Source organism: Pseudophryne corroboree, chromosome 5 (assembly GCF_028390025.1).
Source record: "Pseudophryne corroboree isolate aPseCor3 chromosome 5, aPseCor3.hap2, whole genome shotgun sequence".
Taxonomy (NCBI): domain Eukaryota; kingdom Metazoa; phylum Chordata; class Amphibia; order Anura; family Myobatrachidae; genus Pseudophryne; species Pseudophryne corroboree.
The window spans coordinates 48,892,266-48,913,367 of NC_086448.1; the positions used below are offsets into that span (position 1 = coordinate 48,892,266).

The following is a 21,102-nucleotide window of genomic DNA, read 5'->3' on the forward strand; positions in this document are numbered from 1 at the left end:
TGCGGATATCAGAGCATGACCACACTCCCAATAGTGGTATATCTGTCTTGTAAAATGGCCCCTGTTGTGACAAAATAGAGTGAAAAAGATACAGAATAGGAGGAAAAATAGATCAGAACAGACTATTTAATTTGAATTCTTTTAATGAATAATCATTTAAGTGGACAACCGTGCAGAGATGTGCTGCTGTCAGTGAGGCAGTGATGTGCTGCTGTCAGTGAGGCGGGGATGTGCTGCTGTCAGTGAGGTAGTGTATTGTTCTGCTGTCAGTGAGGCGGGGATGTGCTGCTGTCAGTGAGGCGGGGATGTGCTGCTGTCAGTGAGGTAGTGTATTGTTCTGCTGTCGGTGTGGCGGGGATGTGCCGCTGTCGGTGTGGCGGAGATGTGCCGCTGTCGGTGTGGCGGGGATGTGCCGCTGTCGGTGTGGCGGGGATGTGCCGCTGTCGGTGTGGCGGGGATGTGCCGCTGTCGGTGGGGCAGGGATGTGCCGCTGTCGGTGGGGCGGGGATGCGCTGCTGTCAGGGAGTTGGGGATGTGCTGGTGTCAGTGAGGCGGCAATAGCACACGCAGGGAGGGTTTCTGAGTGCCCAGAAACCCCCCTGATGAACCAAATGTTGTTTTTTATTTTATTTTGCGGCCCGTGATGTAGCCCCACCTCCTCACGGCTATATGCCTTGATTTGCGGGTCTGTAGATAGGGGTGGAGCAAATATGATGTGAGTCGCATAGAAATCCTATAACCGTTATCCACTGAACTCTATGAGGAACACATCTATGCCATTGCATTTCGTCTCCACTAGACTGTTTGCAGAAGTCTGTGTGTCATCCACTAAAAGTTCAGTGCTATACATTACTTTCACCCCATTGGTCTAACATAAACTATTGGCCTTTATGTTACTAACCTTTGAAGGACATTTTACCCATTGGAGGGATATTCTCTCTCTCTGACCAAATACACAAAATAAAGTTTGGTTTTAGATCCATCATAGCTGGCATAACCAGTGATTTATTGGTTTTACCAGGATAACTTTACTACACTTATTGTGGGCATTTGATTCTATACCCCTGGAGAAGTCTCTTGGGATGAAACGCGTTGGGTCATGTTCTGTTTCAGTTCTGTGTCGTAATTTTGATTACACAACGACAAAGAAATTTGCTAAACTGAATGTACACTAGATAAATCCAAAACACTCTTCTGTGAAACTGTTCAGAAGTCCTTTATGTAATAATGCTCTTGTGAATACATTTTATGTACACAAAAGTAAGACTTTTTGATGTATGTGTTTTTAATTGTCAATATATTACAGATGGTTCTAATCGGGAACAAACACTGTTGTTAGCGCTCTCAGGTCAGATTGTTAGGTGTTATTCTTGATTCTTGGCTAACAGAAAATCCATCTGGAGGTGCTGCTTTCATTATCTCTTTCCCTAAGGGCAATTGGGTAACACACACACACACACACACACACACACACACACACACACACACACACACACACACACACACACACACACACACACACACACATAAATATATATATATGTGTGTGTGTGTGTGTGTGTGTGTGTGTGTGTGATATATCTCAATTATACATACACTGCACTCACCTAATTACTCTCCAAACTGTGGGGCAGATGTATTAACCTGGAGAAGGCATAAGGAAGTGATAAACCAGTGATAAATGCAAGGTGATACACGCACCAGCCAATCACCTCCTAACTGTTAATTTGCATACTGGAGCTGATTGGCTGGTGCGTTTATCACCTTGCACTTATCAGTGGTTTATCACTTCCTTATGCCGTCTCCAGGTTGATACACCTGCCCCAATAATATTAAATTTAAATTCAGGAAATTGCAATAATTTGTCAAGCCGGCCAATCACGTGAGTCTCCCCTCTGGACAGTCCCTACACTGACTCGCAAACCATGAGACTTTCTCTGAATCCTCTGCCACCAGGTATCACACAGATTGTATGCACAAACTAGGCTTCATCATATGTTGAGGTCTGGCAGCTCATAGGCTTAAAGAGGCGGAACCTCCCCCAAACATATCAGTTTGTGTGTGTGTGTGTGTGTGTGTGTGTGTGTGTGTGTGTGTGTGTGTGTGTGTGTTTTTTTTCTTTTATTCTTGGATAAAGTATCTATACATTTGCACTGTAAGAGGAGAAGTAATTTTTATATTAGAAATATCATTTGAGAGGAATCTAGAACTTAATGCAGACTGTGCAGCGAATCTCAGCGCCTATGTATGCCATGCACTAAACCTCTATAGGGAATCTCTGGGTCCTTTGGTACGTCGGTGGTCTTCCCCCATTCCTCCAAGTCTTAAATAATTAATCTGATTATACAACAGTACGTCGGTGTAATTGATCTGTCAAAGTTCAAGTGACAAATACTCTGTGATGGAACTGTGATAGAAAGTGCTGCAACCATAGGGGTGCAACTGCAAGTCTTAATTAAAAGCTCTGCTTTTTAATTTTATGCCACCCTTTCAGCTCTGCGATGTTGCGGAAACAGGCAGATGTAGATAATGAGTCGGCTATATTGTTGGTATGTACATAAATTATATATGTTGGAAGTGTGTGTACAGGACTGAGGCTTTAGCGCAGCGGATGCCTTACAACTACAAACAGGCCAGTTTCGTTACAGGTGGAGTGGTATTATTGCTGATAAGGCAGCTACAGCTGTAGTCACTGTTATACACACTGGCAGATGGATTGTAGCGGGGTGTCATACAGCTCACCAGCCATGTAGGTACCCGTGCAGGATGCTGAAACAGCGGTTATATAGCCGGTTATCACAACTAAGTGGAAGACTACTGGTGTCCACTGTGGCACACTCATGCTCAGTAGTATCCTCGGCAGCCATCTTGGTACAGGAAATGAAGCTTCCCTGGAGAAGTAGCAACATAGTCTGCGCAGTAGCGCACTCTAGTTTCAACATTTAGTTCCCCCAAAGAACAACTTTATATAAAGGGAATCGATGGTGAGGTTTTGTATTAGTTAAGTGTTTAAATAGAACCTTTTTATTTTTCTATTTGTTTGTAAACCTATCAGTTTCATTGCTTAATATCTCTCTGCAACATACGTACATGGGAAGATACAAACTGTTACTATGTACAGTATGTGTGGTGTATATGTTTTTTAACCTCATTGCTGTTGGACTGTGCTATAAGTATTTATTCCCATATTCCCATAGCATTTACATTCCCATGTACAAACGTTGTACGGCTATATTAGACAACAAAGAAACGGATCTCCACAATCCATGAATACAGGCTGGCCTGCTCTCGGCCGTTACTGGCGATGTTACAAACGTTGATGTCAGCGGTCTTAAACTCTTTGCCACTTCAGAATTTGGGGGGGGGGAAATAATAAAATAGGGTTGTTTTTTTAAATAGCACCGCTCACAGTTTGTTTATATTATATTGCCCCTTTCATATTTGCCTTGTTCTGTTTGTATGTAGTGATAGTTTTTTATCATCCTTTTCACTTTGTCTTTTCAGTTACTTTAATAGATTTCTCAGAATTAGGGGCCCCATACACTAGAACGAAATGTCTGAGGCTGAAGTTGGAGGTGATTTCCCTTGAACTCCCCCGGGAGTGGATCCATACGATTCCAAACGATTTGGTAAATTTTGCATGCGATATATCGTATGCGATCCCAGCCATGCCTGCCGGAACCGATATATCCCGAGTGCAGCACTAACGACCTAGGGGATCCGAACCGACGCTCACGGGGCCGCTAATCGGATCGGAACGGATACACCGCCAAAATGCCCGATTTCACCCAACGTATCGGCCCGAATGCCCGAATTGGGCTGAAATTGGGCATTATTGTTCTAGTGTATGGGGCCCTTAAAACTGTTACAAGAGATCTGCAAGTGCCACAGTGCAGCTGAAATCCCCCCCCATCCGATTCCCTGCATTATATTTTTGTTAAATTCCCCCAACCTACTTTCGGAGGGCCAGTGGGTTGAAACTATTTCTGTGTCCTGTCATTGTGACTGGGCAATATATGGAGTACCGCACACGGTGAGGTCACTGCATGGGATATAATAGTTGTTTCCATTTACAGATTGCATGGCTTATTACGTACAGTATATTTCTGAAAACTTTTTTTTATTTCGGTGAGGTCCAAAAATTCTCCAGCTGTAGATGTTATGATGTAACGAAGCGGTGTGACAGCTTCACCTGGGATGTAGTTACTATCCCGGCGGTCGAGATCCCGGCGGCCAAAATACAGACGCTGGGATCCCGACACCAAAATGCCGGCAGGGGGCCGAGGCCTATTCCCACTCGTGAGTGTCCACGACACCCATAGATTGGGAATAGAACCAGTACCGGGTACTTTGTTGCTCTCCTCCCAACCCCTAAATATCGACAGCGGGGATCCAAAAGGCAAGTATTGCCGGGAGAGTTAGCATTTGGCTACAGTGGGTGGGAAGTTAGGTGTAGGCTGCAGGGAGCGGGAGTTGGGGTTTGGCACCATCGAGGGGGGGGAAAGAGGTTTAGGCAGTAAGTGGGAGGCTTAGGGCTAGGTTACGGAAAGGAGGGGGGTTGAGTTAGGCACTTAGAGGAGAGGAGAGGTTAGGGTTAGGCTAGGCACTAAGGGAGGTGCGAGTTAGGCTGTACTAAAGTACCATCGGTAACTGTGGTAATTTCCCCGTCACGATATGATGGTCCTTTATTGGCTTAGGTCTGACCATTCTTACTTTGGATTCCATCAAACTGTCCGTTGCAGCTCTGTTAGAAGATAAAGGGATCCATGTATCATATTTTGCATAAAGAATGTGATGATTCCTGCACCAATTCGCCTCATTTCTGTTGGAAATATGTGATTTATATTTTTTTTCGTTGGACCGTATCAGAAGTAAAGCGGTGGAAACTGCTATATCACGTGTCGTCATTTCTGAGATGCGAGCTCTGTTTCCTCGTGATAAACCAATTAACCCTGTAATTCTCAATAGTGCACAGGCGCTGGAAGGATCTCGGAAAGAGATAAAGTCAGTCAGCTTCTGTTATTTTACAGGCTGCACTAGGGTAATGACGGAAGCTGATTTTTCGTACTTTTATACGTCTCCAAGGTTTAATAATTCTCCCCCTGGTAGACAGCATAGCGCGAGCACTTACAAGACCTACTATTTGTTAAATGGTGTAACAGAGTAACTTGTTTTTCCTTCCTAAATACAGACTGATTTAGAATTAGAGCTACAGTCCCAAAATCCTCTGATAAAGCTGACTCAGAGTAGATGTAAATCGTCCACTTAGAACCTTAAAAAACATAAAAATAACACCTCATAGGGCAATATATCCAATTCTTCTATGTTAGTGCAATGTGGATAAATGAGGACTCCTACCCTTTGGAGTGGTCTACGTTTTAGGTAGACAAAACGGCATGTGATATTTTTTGGGGGGTACAACCCACACTGGATACCTCACGTATTCATCCTCCGGGCGGGATGTACTAAAGCAAAAATGCGGTAAAACCCCCGAAAACGGGGGTTTTACCGCATTTTCATATTTACTAAGACCCTACCGCAGCGTTTTCGGCGTCCAGGGTTTCGCCATCTCTGGATGGCGAAACCCTATAGAAGCCTATGGGCTTCTTTTCGCCGACCGCCGCAACCCGCCGACACCGTCGACCCCCGCCGCAGACGCCGACCCCCCTTCCCCCTGGCTTACCTTCCTCCAGGCTGCCCTGGACCCGGAAGGTAGTGTCCTCCTCCCCCTAGCAACGCAGCCGGACGTCCTTCCGGCTGCAGGGGGGAGGAGGAGGTGCCGGGGGCAGCCTGCTGCTGCTTCCCGGCATCTAGCCAGTGTGGGGACCCCGGGGAGGTGACGGAGACCCCCCGCAGACCACCTAACGGGTATCGCGAGGGGCCTCCGTCACCGCATCGCGATGTTGATCGCATATGTTAGTACATATGCGATCAACATCGCTGCGGTAACCGGCGAGGGGCGGCGATGTATGTTAATACATCCCGCCCTCCAAGAGAAGAGATAATCCCAAAATAGTGTAATACTGTTTTAATAAAATGTACAATAAAAATGAACAATAATAGTGATGCTAGCCTCTCGCCCGGTGAGTGGTCTACTCAAAAATGGGCAGACAAATGAGCATGAGAATGGAAAGTCCAGGCGTCCCTGCAAGCTCCAAAACACACCAGGCTCGAATCAGGACCAATGCTTCCTACCTCTGCCAACGCGTTTCGATACTTCCTGTATCTTTGTCAAGGCAGGAAGTATCGAAACGCGTTGGCGGAGGTAGGAAGCAGTGGTCCTGATTCGAGCCTGGTGTGTTTTGGAGCTTGCAGGGACGCCTGGACTTTCCATTCTCATGCTCATTTGTCTGCCCATTTTTGAGTAGACCACTCACCGGGTGAGAGGCTAGCATCACTGTTATTGTTCATTTTTATTGTACATTTTATTAAAACAGTATTACACTATTTTGGGATTATCTCTTCTCTTGGAGGATGAATACGTGAGGTATCCAGTGTGGGTTGTACCCCCCAAAAAATATCACATGCCGTTTTGTCTACCTAAAATGTAGACCACTCCAAAGGGTAGGAGTCCTCATTTATCCACATTGCACTGACATAGAAGAATTGGATATATTGCCCTATGAGGTGTTATTTTTATGTTTTTTAAGGTTCTAAGTGGACAATTTACATCTACTCTGAGTCAGCTTTATCAGAGGATTTTGGGACTGTAGCTCTGAGCGCCAAGGGAATCGAGGTTGATGGTCTTGTGGTGCTGTGTTGTGAAATTGGAGTGTTGGTGACGCTCCACATCAACCGATTCACACAGGCAGCTATTTGCGCACTGGTCAGGTTTACAAACTTGGTTTCTGTATCACATTGATTTAGAATTAGACACCAGTGTGTTTGCCTGTACTTTGCAGGCACATGCCTTGCACCGGAGGCTAAATTATGGGTGTTCTCATTCCGCAGGGAAGTACGTTAGGAGTGAGATGCATTTTAGCTACGCCCTACTAGCTTTGTTGGTATTTTGGTTCCATGTAATATATGAAAGTATTACAAAGTGAAAATTATGTGCCTGCACAACAGGTGCACTGTATGCAAACTTGCAACTGCTCTGCACATATATATGTGTGCTCCAAGGGCCTGATTCTAAAGGTGGACGGAGACGTGAAGGTGGGTTGCGTCTTTTGCTGCAGTCGTGTCTGGATATTCAAGCGAATGCCGCCTCAGATTTTGTAAAGAACTGAGACGCTCGCTTGCAACATCTTCTGTCTGGTGTGACTTAAGACGCAAGAAAAAAAGGCATTTGGTTTCCCCCAGCACCCTGAATGATAACAGTAACCAGATATAAATCCCACATAATAGAATTCAGAGATCTTCGTTACACATATTTGTGCAAATGTGTGGTAAAGCCGCATCAAGGCGTCTCTGTATATTTGGGGTCCCTAGCGCTATATCTAGGTGTAGGGTGTGGCACCCCAAAACACCAGCATAAGCCAGAAAGCCCAACGTAGCATACCAGTGAGAAAACTATAGTGGTAATAAATTAGTATTTAGGAAGCCGAAGCTATAGAGAGGGTGATACAAACATGAAATGTAATTAAAATAGAGAAATATTGTTAAAAAATTAATAAGTAAAAAGTGTTAATAGAATGTAAAGGTATGCCACACTAAAGCCATCCAGCTCAGCCAGTCCAGAGGCACCACACCTCACACCTCCATTACCCCAATCTGGGTCTAATATTAACCAGCAAGGAGCCACATGATAATGGCTCCTTACTATGACGTGACTTAAGACGCACCATCAAAACTTGCACCCGCCCTTTGGTCCTATGGCGTGTCTAAATCTGTGTGCCATCAGAACGCATGCGCAAACATGAAACATCTGCCGTTTGCATGCACCATCGTCACTGCGCTCCTTACCTCTTAATTAGGCCCCAAGACGGCGTACAGGTTGCATTTATCCAAAAACACCTATCGGCATTCTACGCAAACGTCATAGGCTGTTACAGACAGGTCTTACAGTAGAGCAGGAAGGAGCTGGGGGCCACACGTAATTACCCATGGGGCCAACTGTCATCCATCACTGCCCGATGGTATAGTATGTAGGGAATAATTCCCCTCTTCATGATTCATGCTGGAAAAACATAGAAATTGATAAATAATGTATTTTATCTTGATTTTTTTTCAATGCATTGGCATCATAACCGTCGTCACAGGTGTTCCGTCATATTTACAAATCTATTTTTTTATTTCATTGACATATTTGAAGTGATTGGTTATTTTTGTGCCTTACGTTTCGGAGCGTCAGCATTTTTCCATTTATGAAGTGAAAAATTCCCCGTGCAGTTTTTTCCCCGGCTGCCTAAATGCCATTTTTATGCTATTCAGCTGGTTTGTAAGATTTGACTTAAGCAGGGGGGAAAAAATGAGCGTATCAAAAAAATCCAAGTGCAGAACATAGACCGATCAATTTTTGTTGACGTTTGATATATTAATGTACTGAAAATAGGTGACTTCATACAAACACATTTTATTAATCTTTCAGGTTTTTTTTTTTTTATGGTCGGCGCGTTGGAAAGTGATTAGATGTTGCAATTTGTGCAACCCTCGTCATTTTTACCTTATTGAAAAATTCAACTGGCATGAAAAAAAAAATGGGTAGATTTTTGCAGAAAACGTTTTGCAAATTGGTCATATAGTAAATATTTTAATGGAAAAATATACACGCATTAATTTGTGGGCTGAATATAAAGACATAAAGCAAAGTAAACCCATTTGTTAGCATTGTGATGGGATGGGATGCGTTTAGCATCCCGACAGTCGGGAATGGCGGCGGTCATGTGACCGACGCTGGAATCCTGACACCACTTTACTTTTGAAGTAGATTTGTGTCTTCTGCTAGTTCAATCTCGTTTATTGCGACAAACTGCTCCGGTTGACTATATATGTTGTACGTATCCCTTCCTCCGCTGTCCTGATTGTCATTGGACTGTGCGGTTCCTTGGGGATAAAAGGGGGGCACTACGTACTGGAAAATAGGCATGCAATAAGTGAATGTAGCCAAGGTGCACCTTGGACATGGCGTATATTGTCCTGATTATATTAAGTATGGAGTCACTGGTATCTCTGCCCACTGCCTGTAGCATGTGTGTTGTGTGTGTGTATAATGTGTGCTTTGTGTATATGTAATTATAGGAGGTCTGTCCCATCTTCTTCATGCACGCAGTGGAAGCCTGGGCGCACACCCCTATGGCTCCCACAGTAAGGGAAACGCGTCCGTCTTACGAGAAGAGGAATATCCACCGGGGTAAGTATGCAAGCCGGATGGATAGGGGGTGTGCGGAACAGTAGATAGGGGGCAGGGCTGGCTAGAGTGTAGGGTGGGGCTGAGCAGGGGGCGGAGACTAAGGTCAGACTGCCTACGCTGATTCCAACAAACTAGTGCAATAATAATGGAAAATAAGGAATATTCATTTATTGGTGCAAGTGCAGTGTTTCTAGGCCTGGTTCTTTGAAGGCACATGTAAATACATACTAAAACCACAACGTGAAGAACGTTGGCATAAAGCTTCTTATACCGACGCGTTTCGCTTCTTACAGCATATTCTGTTATTTAATGTTTCAAGTTTTATGTTTTTTGTTTTTTTTTGTATTTTTGTTCTTAAAACTTTTTTTATGAAAGACGGCGTCCTGTGCTTTGTTTGTATTGTCCCTTCGCTGGCCCTTTGCCGTTTTCAGGCATATTGCCAGTAATGAAAGTGTTGTTGAAGTGGCAGAGTGCACGCTGGAGCTTATAGCTTTACTTTCTCATCCCTTTGTTATGTCTCCAGTATACGCAGCCAAACATGGCCGGGGCTCCTAGTAACGACTGTACATGAGCTCCCAGTGTCCTCTGGTTAATAATAGTTCTTATGCTCCTGTTCTGTGACAGCGACACGAGAAGATGCACTTTTGTCATCCTGCTAGTTTAATGTACGTTGTAAAAATTATATTGCACTATTGTACATCAGAGGAACGGCCGTACAGGTGGCTGAAATATAGGATTCTGTTTTATTATCTGAATGCGCTGTCGTTTACGACTTGTGAGAAATAAAGATTTGTTTTTGTCATCAGAAAGAACGTTAAAGGGGTTTTCCACCTTCAGGTGATAATTTACTGTCTGTGCGTCCTCCTGCAACATTTACTAAATGCATTGTTTTATCCTGCATCCTGCTGTTCATTCCATGCCTTTATATATACACCGCAGCTTAGTGCTATATCCCTGGGAAGTTCATATACACGGTCGAGTCACATTATTATGACCACCTCCTACATGTGACGTCAGCAGCGTGTAGCCCATGAAGTACGTCAGTTGTCGTGCGCTGGCTTGGTGGGTATATAAGGTGTGCGATAGGCCGTCTGCACACATCTAACTCGTTGTGTCATGGGTAAAAGGGGCGATTTATCCAATTTGCAAAAATGGATGATTATCTGCTTTCGGGCCAAGGGTGGCAGTGTTCCTGACGCCGCGCAGTTTGTGAACTGTCCGTGTGCTGCTGCGGTGTTGTATTGTGACTGGACAAATAGCACCGTTGCCAATAACCGATGTGGAAACTGCAGAGCACCGCGTGCCATTGATGTGAGAGGTGAACGTCGGCTACGAAGGTGCGTGAGGGCCGACCGACACACTACAGTGGAGCGGCTCACCGTCACAATGAACCTGGGGGCTACCAGACGTGTGTATAAAACAGCAGTTCAGCCCGTCTCGCTGCTGTCCGTACTGCACACGGCGGATACTCTGGCTATTAGCTGGTGCTCAGAATAATGCGAGTCACCCGTGTAATTGATTCTTGTTTGATATTTAGAAATATATCTGAAAACCAAAGAAGGAAGCAAGAAACGAGAAAGCAATGGATTTAGTACTGGTAGAGACAACAACAAAAACCAACTGAATGCCAAAACTGTTACAAGAAGTACCCAGATTGTGGTATCATGTGCATTTGCTACATGGCTGTATAAACAGTTCTGCAGCATTGAGCCGCCAGTTCCCGTGCTATGGGCATCGTTTTTTGCAGAAAATGCGTCTTTGTTACACCGCGATGCCACTTGGGCACACAAGAAGACTCTGCTGATTAATTTGGTATGCAACACGTGTGCAGTATATACCGGTGTGTGACTGAGTCTGTATATATACCTCAACAGAACTTGTATTCTGTTGTACTGTAGATATACAAGCATCGCATTACTAATTATTCAGCACGGTCTCCTAATGCGTCCTAGTCACATGGCGTTGCGACCAATACTTTTTTTTTTTGCAAAAAAGACTCTCAGTGCTAGCAGTCTCAAGGGGGTGTGGTTCGTTTTATCGACAGTATCTAGGTCGACAATGTTTAGGTCGACCACTATAGGTCGACAGTCACTAGGTCGACATGGATGGAAGGTCGACAGGGTTTCTAGGTCGACATGTGCTAGGTCGACAGGTCTAAAGGTCGACATGAGATTTTTTTTTTTTTTTTTTGGTGTCGTTTTCTTTGTAGAGTGACCGGGATCCCAAATTAGTGCACCGCGTCCCCACGCATGGCTCACTTCGCTCACCATGCTTCGGGCATGGTGCCTTCGCTTCGCTCGGCACACTTTACCGTTCCAATCGTAGTCCACGTGGATTGTTAAGTATGAAACCCCCCCCCAAAAAAAAAAAATTGTGAAAAACTCATGTCGACCTTTAGACCTGTCGACCTAGCACATGTCGACCTAGAAACCCTGTCGACCTTCCATCCATGTCGACCTAGTGACTGTCGACCTATAGTGGTCGACCTAAACATTGTCGACCTAGACACTGTCGATCTTCAGACCGGATCCCGTCTCAAGGAACCTGGCACGCAGAGAGTGGCTATTTGGCGCGACTGCAGCAGTGATATATGAGGACACAACTGTACTTACAGCACATGGTCCGTCGCAAAATACATTTAGCCTCTTTACTTTGTTAGGGCAGTCTACCTAGGTACACAGGAGATTCACTGCGATCTCATTAAAAGGCACTGATTATCGTTCTCTGAAATGGCTTTCTGTACTTACCATGAGCGCCACTGCCTGTATAATTGTGTAGATAGGGGAGGGGTCCTGGGGTGCACACCGGTAATGAGAGGTGCGACCCTGCGGAGACCTTTCAGTAGGACTGCATACAAAGACCAGGCTGCAGGTGCACAATTCAAACACTACCAATTTATTAATAATAATCATTGCAATAACATTTTGCATTTTGAGCGAGGTTCTTGGCATAGTTATGGCCATATGTAACGGCTTGCCCACTGCGTCCAGGTGACCTCATTAATCGGGCAAGTCCCTAACATTTTGGGGGCTACAACTCTGGGGCGCAGGACACCCCAAAATGAAGCAGCTGAGTGACCCCAGGGCAACACTAAAGTGAAAAAACATATAGTGAAAAAAGTGAAGATTGGTTAGTGAGAGAGGCTGCTGAAAACTAGCAGGGGTAAATTAGTGAGAGGTAATGAGGTGAGAGGTAAAGTAGTGAGAACTGAAGGTGGTTATTTCTCACCTCGTTACCTCTCACTAATTTACCCCTGCTGTTTTCAGCATCCTCTCTCACTAACTTATCTTCACTTTGTTCACCATATATTTTTTTCACTATAGTGTTGCCCTGGGGTCACTTTAGCATACCTCCCAGCTGTCCCGATTTTTGCGAGACAGTCCCGTTTTTTTGGGACTGACCCGCTGTCCCACCTGTGGCCCGCAGTGTCCGGGGGGGGGGCAGTTGGGCGGCTCCTGTCATCGCTGCCCTGCTTAGCGGAGCAGCGGTGAATAGACGCTGTGCGCATGCGCACAGCGTCTATTAACTGGAGTCAGAGGGAGAGGGGGCATGCCAGCGGCTCACGGAGCGCTGGGCATGCCCCCTCAGTGACGAAAGTGGGGGCGTGGTTCGCGTTCGCGGGTCCTCCCGTGAAGCCACACCCCCTTTCTTAGGTCACACCCCTTTTGGGGGACGGTTGCGGCTTAGCCGTGCGTGTGTACCTCTTTCTACAAATTAAAAATTGTGAGGTATGCCTTTAGTGTTGCCCTGGGGTCAGTCAGCTGCTTCATTTTGGGGTGTCCAACGCCCCAGAGTTGTATCCCCCCCAAAATGTTAGGGACTTGCCCGACTAATGAGGTCACCTGGACACCAGTTACTTATGGCCATAACTATGCCAAGAACCTCACTCAAAATGCAAAATTTTATTGTAATGATTATTATTAATAAATTGGTAGTGTTTGAATTGTTCACCTGCAGCCTTGTCTTAATTGTGTATATACCCAGGAATAATATTGTACAGCTGTGTCCTCATATGCCTAGCCTTTGTACGCCTCGCAGTGTGGGACGCCTGTTGTGAGTGAGGCACGCCAAGAGACGTAGCGTTTTTTCCCCCGAATGTGCTTCCTAATCATAATGTGATGCGCCAAAGCCACTTCACAAGACCGCACTGATTAATTGAGTGTGTGACACTTGTATATCTGTGTGCGTCTGAATCTGTATATGAATCACAACGGAACTTGGCGTGAAATGAAAGCTGCATTGTAGCACTTCATATACGGAGTCTGACTCCGTCTCACACAGGTATACAGGTGTCACAAATAAACAGTGCAGTCTCGTGAAGAGGTTTTATTGCATTGCGATGGAGACACACATTCCGATGAAAAATAAAATGCAAAAAGACGCTTGGGACTCGCCAAGACACACGTGACCTGTCATGCCAAGAAGTGACGTGTGGCGCAAGTGTAGCAGTAGCGTTTGAGGACACATCTGTACATTGAAACGCATGTTGTAGCCCGATACAAAATGTGTTGTTGGTTAAAATGTTCCTAGCACAAACCGTAGCCGCATCTGAAAGGGAGTCGACGCTTGTACGTTGCCAAGGACCCCTCCCGGCTCCCACAAATTCCTCAGTAATGCATCACCGTGTTCTCAACAACTTCCTGCCGGTGAAAATGAGCGTAATAATGAGACTATCTCCAAAACTTCCTCCCAGGGAAACATAAAAACGAATAACCATCCAAAAATCTGTATCTGATGGGAATGATGCAGAAGGTGGGGTTTTTGTTGTTGTTGTTGTTGTTGTTGTTTTTTATTCTGTAGTTTATGGACCAACTATTGTGGACTAACCTCACTAACTTCTGCTCAGAATGATCTAAAACTTTCGTTTTCCTAGCCCTGTTCTGGTACATTTATTTTCTTTCCAGTTCCAGCACTCCAGAACCCTATGTTACGTCTTGTGCAATTCTGTCTGTGGGAACAGCTGGGATAACAACTATCTCTGCCAAGTAGACAGCGCTAACCTGTGTGAAAACACAACCTGCTGATGGTTCTTAGGCGCAGGGCAGCCACCTGGCGGGGGGGTGTGGGGGGGGGACTGTGGGGACTGGTGTCCCGGGCCCTTACAGAGTGGGGGACCCACCCCTGGCTCCTACCGCCAATACCTTGAGAGCTGCACCGTTCTGTAAAACGACAGTTGACTGATGCACAGGGATGACGACTTAAAACAAGCCTTCCCTGTGCATCCGCTCTCTGTGACCCATTTCTGTAGGTCCGCAATGCTCCACCTATATGTTACACACTGTATGACATCACATAGGAGTGGAAAGGTGCAACAAAATCTTTTTTGTGGGGGGGGGGGGACCCTGTCTGTTTTGTCAGTCCCGGGGCCCACGATTTCACAATTTTGGATGGCAACCCTGCTTAGGCGCAAACTTTAGGTGCATCCAAGTTGCAGATGCATTGGGTGGGGGGGGTTGCGGTAGTGGGTTATGAGACGATTTGGTTAACCATGTAGCTTCATGGTACAGTATATTGCAGCGGGGTTATTATGCAGTTTACATAATCATGCCCCACCCACAGTTGCTTGATTGCTTGGATCTTGGTGGTTATTCCAAGTTGTTCGCTTGCTAGCCGTTTTTAGCAGCCGCGCAAACGCTATGCCGCCTCCCACTGGGAGTGTATTTTAGCTTAGCAGAAGTGCGAACGAAAGGATTGCAGAGCGGCGGCATATTTTATTTTGTGCAGTTTCACAGTAGCTCAAAACCTACTCAGTGCTTGCGATCACTTCAGACTGTTCAGTTCCTGTTTTGACGTCACAAACACGTCCTGCGTTCGGCCAGCCACGCTTGCGTTTTTCCTGGCACGCCTGCGTTTTTTAGAACACTCCCTGAAAACGGTCAGTTGACACCCAGAAATGCCCACTTGATGTCAATGACTCTGCGGCCAGCAGTGCGACTGAAAAACTTCGCTAGACCTTATGTGAAACTACATCGTTTGTTGTAATATTACTTCGCGCGTGCGCATTGCGACCCATACGCATGCGCAGAGGTGCCGTTTTTTCGCCTCATTGCTGCACAGCGAACGAAAGAAGCTAGCGATCAACTCGGAATGACCACCCTTGTCCCTTGTGTAGTATGGGCCGGTGATGAGGAGGCGAAGGGTGACCTACCCTTCCAGGAATTTAGCATAGTCCGTTCTTCCCTGATAATATGCAAGTGCTGACTTCTGTACAAAAAAAAAAAACATAATGCACAATGGATAAACGCGAGAGGAATAGGTGTTACTATTAACATTACATTGATGTAATATGATGAACTACCTGAACCTGAAAAAGTACTGCGAAACGCGTTTCTATGATTTTAACTGGCAACTCGTCAAAATTAAAAGTGATTTGTGGCATGCAGCAATTTTCCAGAGACTTATGCGGTATGTTTTTTAGGGATCACCACTATTTTCTTACTGAGGTGAAGAGTTGGATTTGTCTATCAAATCAGGTGTTTGTTTTTCTAGTGAGAAATGAAAACAATAGGTAGAATCTGATTGGCTATCGTGTACGACCATACCTGTTTTCTACAGATATTTATTGGCCAGTTTTCATAAATGTTCCTTCGTTATAAACACCACGCAATTAGTTAAAATCAGTCCAATGTCCACTCTCCTGATTAAATTAGTGATTTGATAGAATGTATCATTTTCCTGTAGCCTTTCTTTCTAGAAGGTCTGTGCACCCTGGAATTACCAGTGTATACAGGTACACTAAGGGGTCGATTAAATTAGTTCACCCTCCCGCTAGCCCGTGCCAGTAAGTGTGGCTATATGCAAGGCCGAAGAAAGCCACGCCGGGCCCCAATACAGCATGGGGGTGTGCTCTAAAATGGGCGAGTCCACACTTCCTAAAAATAAACTATATTAAAAAAAACATTCATTCTGGGGCCACTTTTGTATTCCACAGGGGGGTGCCATTTAAATCCAGGGTGGCGAGGGCAACCGCGTTCTACCTTGCTTGCTCCGGGAAGTAGGCACCCTTCCTCTGCCGGCGCCATCTTCCCAATGACATTTGGGAAGATGCCACATCTGCACTACAAAGCAAAGACTCTACAGAGTCAGAGCTCTCAATGTGCGGCGCCATCTTCCCGAAGATGTCACCTGCCATGGTGGAGGGACATGCTACCCGGATGAGGGCAAGTATACACTAGGGGTAGTGGTGGGGGAGTTGGCAGCGGACCCGGGCCCCTGCTGGGGCCCCTCCAGCAAGCCACTGACTCGGGGGCAGGGGCTATATGTTGCACTTGTGGTGGCTCAGGAGTCGGTAATTTTTGTTCGCAGCCCCATAGTGTTGTGTACAAAAATCAGCGAGTACGGGGAATGTGGGAGGCAAGTGGGGGTGTTTTTGCCAACATTTCCACCCCATTGCAATGCCAATTACCCCCCTGCAGCTAATTGTGTTGATCTCTCTAAGGGGGTCATTCCGAGTTGATCGCTCCCTAGCTACTTTTAGCAGCCGTGCAAACGCATTGTTGCCGCCCACCGGGGAGTGTATTTTCGCTTTGCAGAAGTGCGGACTCCTGTGCAGCAGAGCACCTGCAAAATCATTTTGTGCAAAACAAGACCAGCCCTGTAGTTACTCTTCGTGTGCGTTGATTCTAACGACGAAGGGACGGCTTTTGACGTCACACACCCGCCCAGCGTTCGCCCAGCCACGCCTGCCTTTTTCCCTGACACGCCTGTGTTTTTCCCGACACGTCTGTGTTTTTCTAAGCACTCCCTGAAAATGGACGGTTGACACCCAGAAACGCTCACTTCATGCCAATCTTCCTGCGTTTGGCCGTGCGACAGAAAGCTTCGCTAGAACCTGTGCAAAACTACAAAGGACTTTGTACCCGTACATCACGCGTGCGCATTGCGGTGCATACGCATGCGCAGAAATGCTGATTTTTAGCCTGATCGATGCGCAGCGAACAACGGTAGCTAGCGATCAACTCGGAATGACCCCCTATGTCCCTTTCTGCAAGGACCTCCTTCTTCTCTTTATTCCCCCTATTCTTTTATTATATTTCTCTGACGTCCTAGTGGATGCTGGGAACTCCATAAGGACCATGGGGAATAGCGGGCTCTGAAGGAGGCTGGGCACTCTAGAAAGAATTATGACTACCTGGTGTGCACTGGCTCCTCCCACTATGACCCTCCTCCAAGCCTCAGTTAGATTTTGTGCCCGGCCGAGGTTGGATGCACACTAGGGGCTCTCCTGAGCCTTTAGAGAGAAAGTATAGAAATTAGGTTTTTTATTTTCAGTGAGACCTGCTGGCAACAGGCTCACTGCAGCGAGGGACTAAGGGGAGAAGAAGCGAACCTGCCTGCTTGCAGCCAGCTTGGGCTTCTTAGGCTACTGGACACCATTAGCTCCAGAGGGATCGACCGCAGGCCCAGCCCTTGGTGTTCGGTCCCGGAGCCGCGCCGCCGTCCCCCTTACAGAGCCAGAAGCAAGAAGAGGTCCGGAAAATCGGCGGCAGAAGACATCAGTCTTCACCAAGGTAGCGCACAGCACTGCAGCTGTGCGCCATTGCTTCTCACACACACTTCACACTCCGGTCACTGAGGGTGCAGGGCGCTGGGGGGGGGCGCCCTGAGAAGCAATAAATACACCTTGGCTGGCAAAAATACCACAATATATAGCCCCAGAGGCTATATATGTGGAAAATACCCCTGCCAGAATATAGAAAAAAGCGGGAGAATAGTCTCCGGAAAAGGGGCGGAGCTATCTCCCTCAGCACACTGGCGCCATTTCTCCCTCACAGCTCCGCTGGAAGGAAGCTCCCTGGCTCTCCCCTGCAGTCTACACTACAGAAAAGGGTAAAAAAGAGAGGGGGGGGCACTAAATTTAGGCGCAGTATACAGTTATATAGAAAAAGCAGCTATAGGGGACATAACTCAGTTAGTCCCTGCATTATATAGCGCTCTGGTGTGTGCTGGCATACTCTCACTCTGTCCCCCCAAAGGGCTTTTGTGGGTCCTGTCCTCTGTTAGAGCATTCCCTGTGTGTGTGCGGTGTGTCGGTACGGCTGTGTCGACATGTTTGATGAGGATAATGAGGTGGAGACGGAGCAGATGCCTTTAGGAGGGATGTCACCCCCTGCGGGGCAGACACCTGAGTGGATGTGCTTATGGAAAGAAATGAGTGCACGTATAGACTCTTTACATAAGAAATTTGACGACATGCCAAATGTGGGACAGCCGACTTCTCAGCTCGTGCCTGTCCAGGCGTCTCAAAGGTCATCAGGGGCTCTGAAACGCCCGCTACATCAGACCGCAGACGCAGATGTCGACACTGATACTGACACCAGTGTCGATGACGATGAGTCTAACCTGATGCCCACTAAGGCCATTCACTGCATGATTGAGGCAATGAAAGAGGTGTTACACATTTCTGATATAAATACAGGTACCACTAAAAAGGGTATTATGTTTGGGGAGAAAAAACTACCTGTAGTTTTTCCCCCATCAGATGAATTAAATGAAGTGTGTGAAGAAGCGTGGGCTTTCCCTGATAAAAAATTGGTAATTCCTAAGAAGGTACTAATGGCGTTCCCTTTCCCTCCAGAGGATAGGTCACGTTGGGAAACACCCCCTAGGGTGGATAAAGCGCTCACACGTTTGTCTAAAAAGGTGGCACTACCGTCTCCGGATACGGCCGCCCTCAAGGAACCTGCTGATAGAAAGCAGGAGGCGATCCTGAAGTCTGTATACACACTCAGGCATTATACTTAGGCCAGCTATTGCGTCAGCATGGATGTGCAGTGCTGCCGCTGCGTGGTCAGATAAACTGTCAGAAAATATTGACACACTAGACAGAGACACGATCCTGTTAACCATAGACCATATCAAAGACTCAGTCTTATATATGAGAGATGCACAGAGGGAAATCTGCCGGCTGGCATCAAAAGTAAGTGCATTGTCCATTTCTGCTAGGAGAGGCTTTTGGACTCGCCAGTGGACAGGAGATGCAGATTCTAAAAGGCACATGGAAGTGTTACCATATAAGGGTGAGGAATTATTTGGGGATGGTCTCTCGGACCTAGTTTCCACAGCAACGTCTGGGAAGTCAGCATTTTTACCCCATGTCCCCTCACAGCCTAAGAAGGCGCCGTTTTATCAGGTTCAGTCCTTTCGGACCCAGAAAAACAAGCGTGGAAAAGGCGGGTCTTTTCTGTCCAGAGGCAGAGGTAGGGGAAAAAGGCTGCAACAAACAGCAGTTTCCCAGGAGCAAAAGTCCTCCCCCGCTTCTTCTTCCAAGTCCGCCGCATGACGGTGGGGCTCCACAGGTGGAGCCAGGTACGGTGGGGGGCCGCCTCAAGAATTTCAGCGATCAGTGGGCTCGCTCACAGGTGGATCCCTGGATCCTTCAAATAGTATCTCAAGGGTACAAACTGGAATTCGAGGCGTCTCCACCCCACCGGTTCCTAAAATCTGCCTTGCCGATTGCTCCCTCGGACAGGGAGGCGGTGCTAGCGGCAATTCACAAGCTGTATTCCCAGCAGGTGATAATCAAGGTACCCCTACTTCAACAAGGCCGGGGTTACTATTCCACACTATTTGTGGTGCCGAAACCGGACGGTTCGGTGAGACCCATTCTAAATTTGAAATCCTTGAACACATACATAAAAAAATTCAAGTTCAAGATGGAATCGCTCAGGGCGGTTATTGCAAGCCTGGAGGAGGGGGATTACATGGTATCCCTGGACATCAAGGATGCTTACTTGCATGTCCCCATTTACCATCCTCACCAGGAGTACCTCAGATTTGTGGTACAGGATTGCCATTACCAATTCCAGACGCTGCCGTTTGGACTGTCCACGACACCGAGGGTATTTACCAAGGTTATGGCGGAAATGATGATACTCCTTCGAAAAAAGGGAGTTTTAATTATCCCGTACTTGGACGATCTCCTAATAAAGGCGAGGTCCAAGGAACAGTTGTTGGTGGGAGTAGCACTATCCCAGGAAGTGCTGAACCAGCACGGCTGGATTCTGAATATCCCAAAGTCACAGCTGGTTCCGACGACACGTCTACTGTTCCTGGGTATGATTCTGGATACAGTCCAGAAAAAAGTGTTTCTCCCGGAGGAGAAAGCCAGGGAGTTGTCATCTCTAGTCAGAGACCTCCTGAAACCAAAACAGGTATCGGTGCATCACTGCACGCGGGTTCTGGGAAAGATGGTAGCTGCTTACGAAGCAATTCCCTTCGGCAGGTTCCATGCCAGAATCTTTCAGTGGGACCTGTTGGACAAATGGTCCGGATCGCATCTTCAGATGCATCGCTTAATAACCCTGTCTCCAAGAACCAGGGTGTCTTTACTGTGGTGGCTGCAGAGTGCCCATCTTCTAGAGGGCCGCAGGTTCGGCATACAGGACTGGGTCCCGGTGACCACGGATGCCAGCCTTCGAGGCTGGGGGGCAGTCACACGGGGAAGAAACTTCCAAGGACTATGGTCGAGTCAGGAGACTTCCCTTCACATAAATATTCTGGAACTAAGGGCCATTTACAATGCCCTAAGTCAAGCAAAATCCCTGCTCCTACACCAGCCGGTGCTGATCCAGTCAGACAACATCACGGCAGTCGCCCATGTAAATCGACAGGGCGGCACAAGAAGCAGGATGGCAATGGCAGAAGCCACAAGAATTCTCCGATGGGCGGAGAATCATGTACTAGCACTGTCAGCAGTGTTCATTCCGGGAGTGGACAACTGGGAAGCAGACTTCCTCAGCAGACACGACCTCCACCCGGGAGAGTGGGGACTTCATCCAGAAGTCTTCCAGATGCTGGTAAACCGTTGG

At 46.8% G+C, this 21,102-nt stretch overlaps 1 protein-coding gene across 6 annotated transcripts in view; it reads left to right on the top strand.

Annotated features, from left to right (window-relative positions):
* The window catches only part of ST3GAL1 (ST3 beta-galactoside alpha-2,3-sialyltransferase 1), a 147,523-nt gene that overhangs the window by 85,331 nt on the left and 41,090 nt on the right, over positions 1-21,102 (top strand). The gene's annotated exons all lie outside the window — the stretch shown is intronic.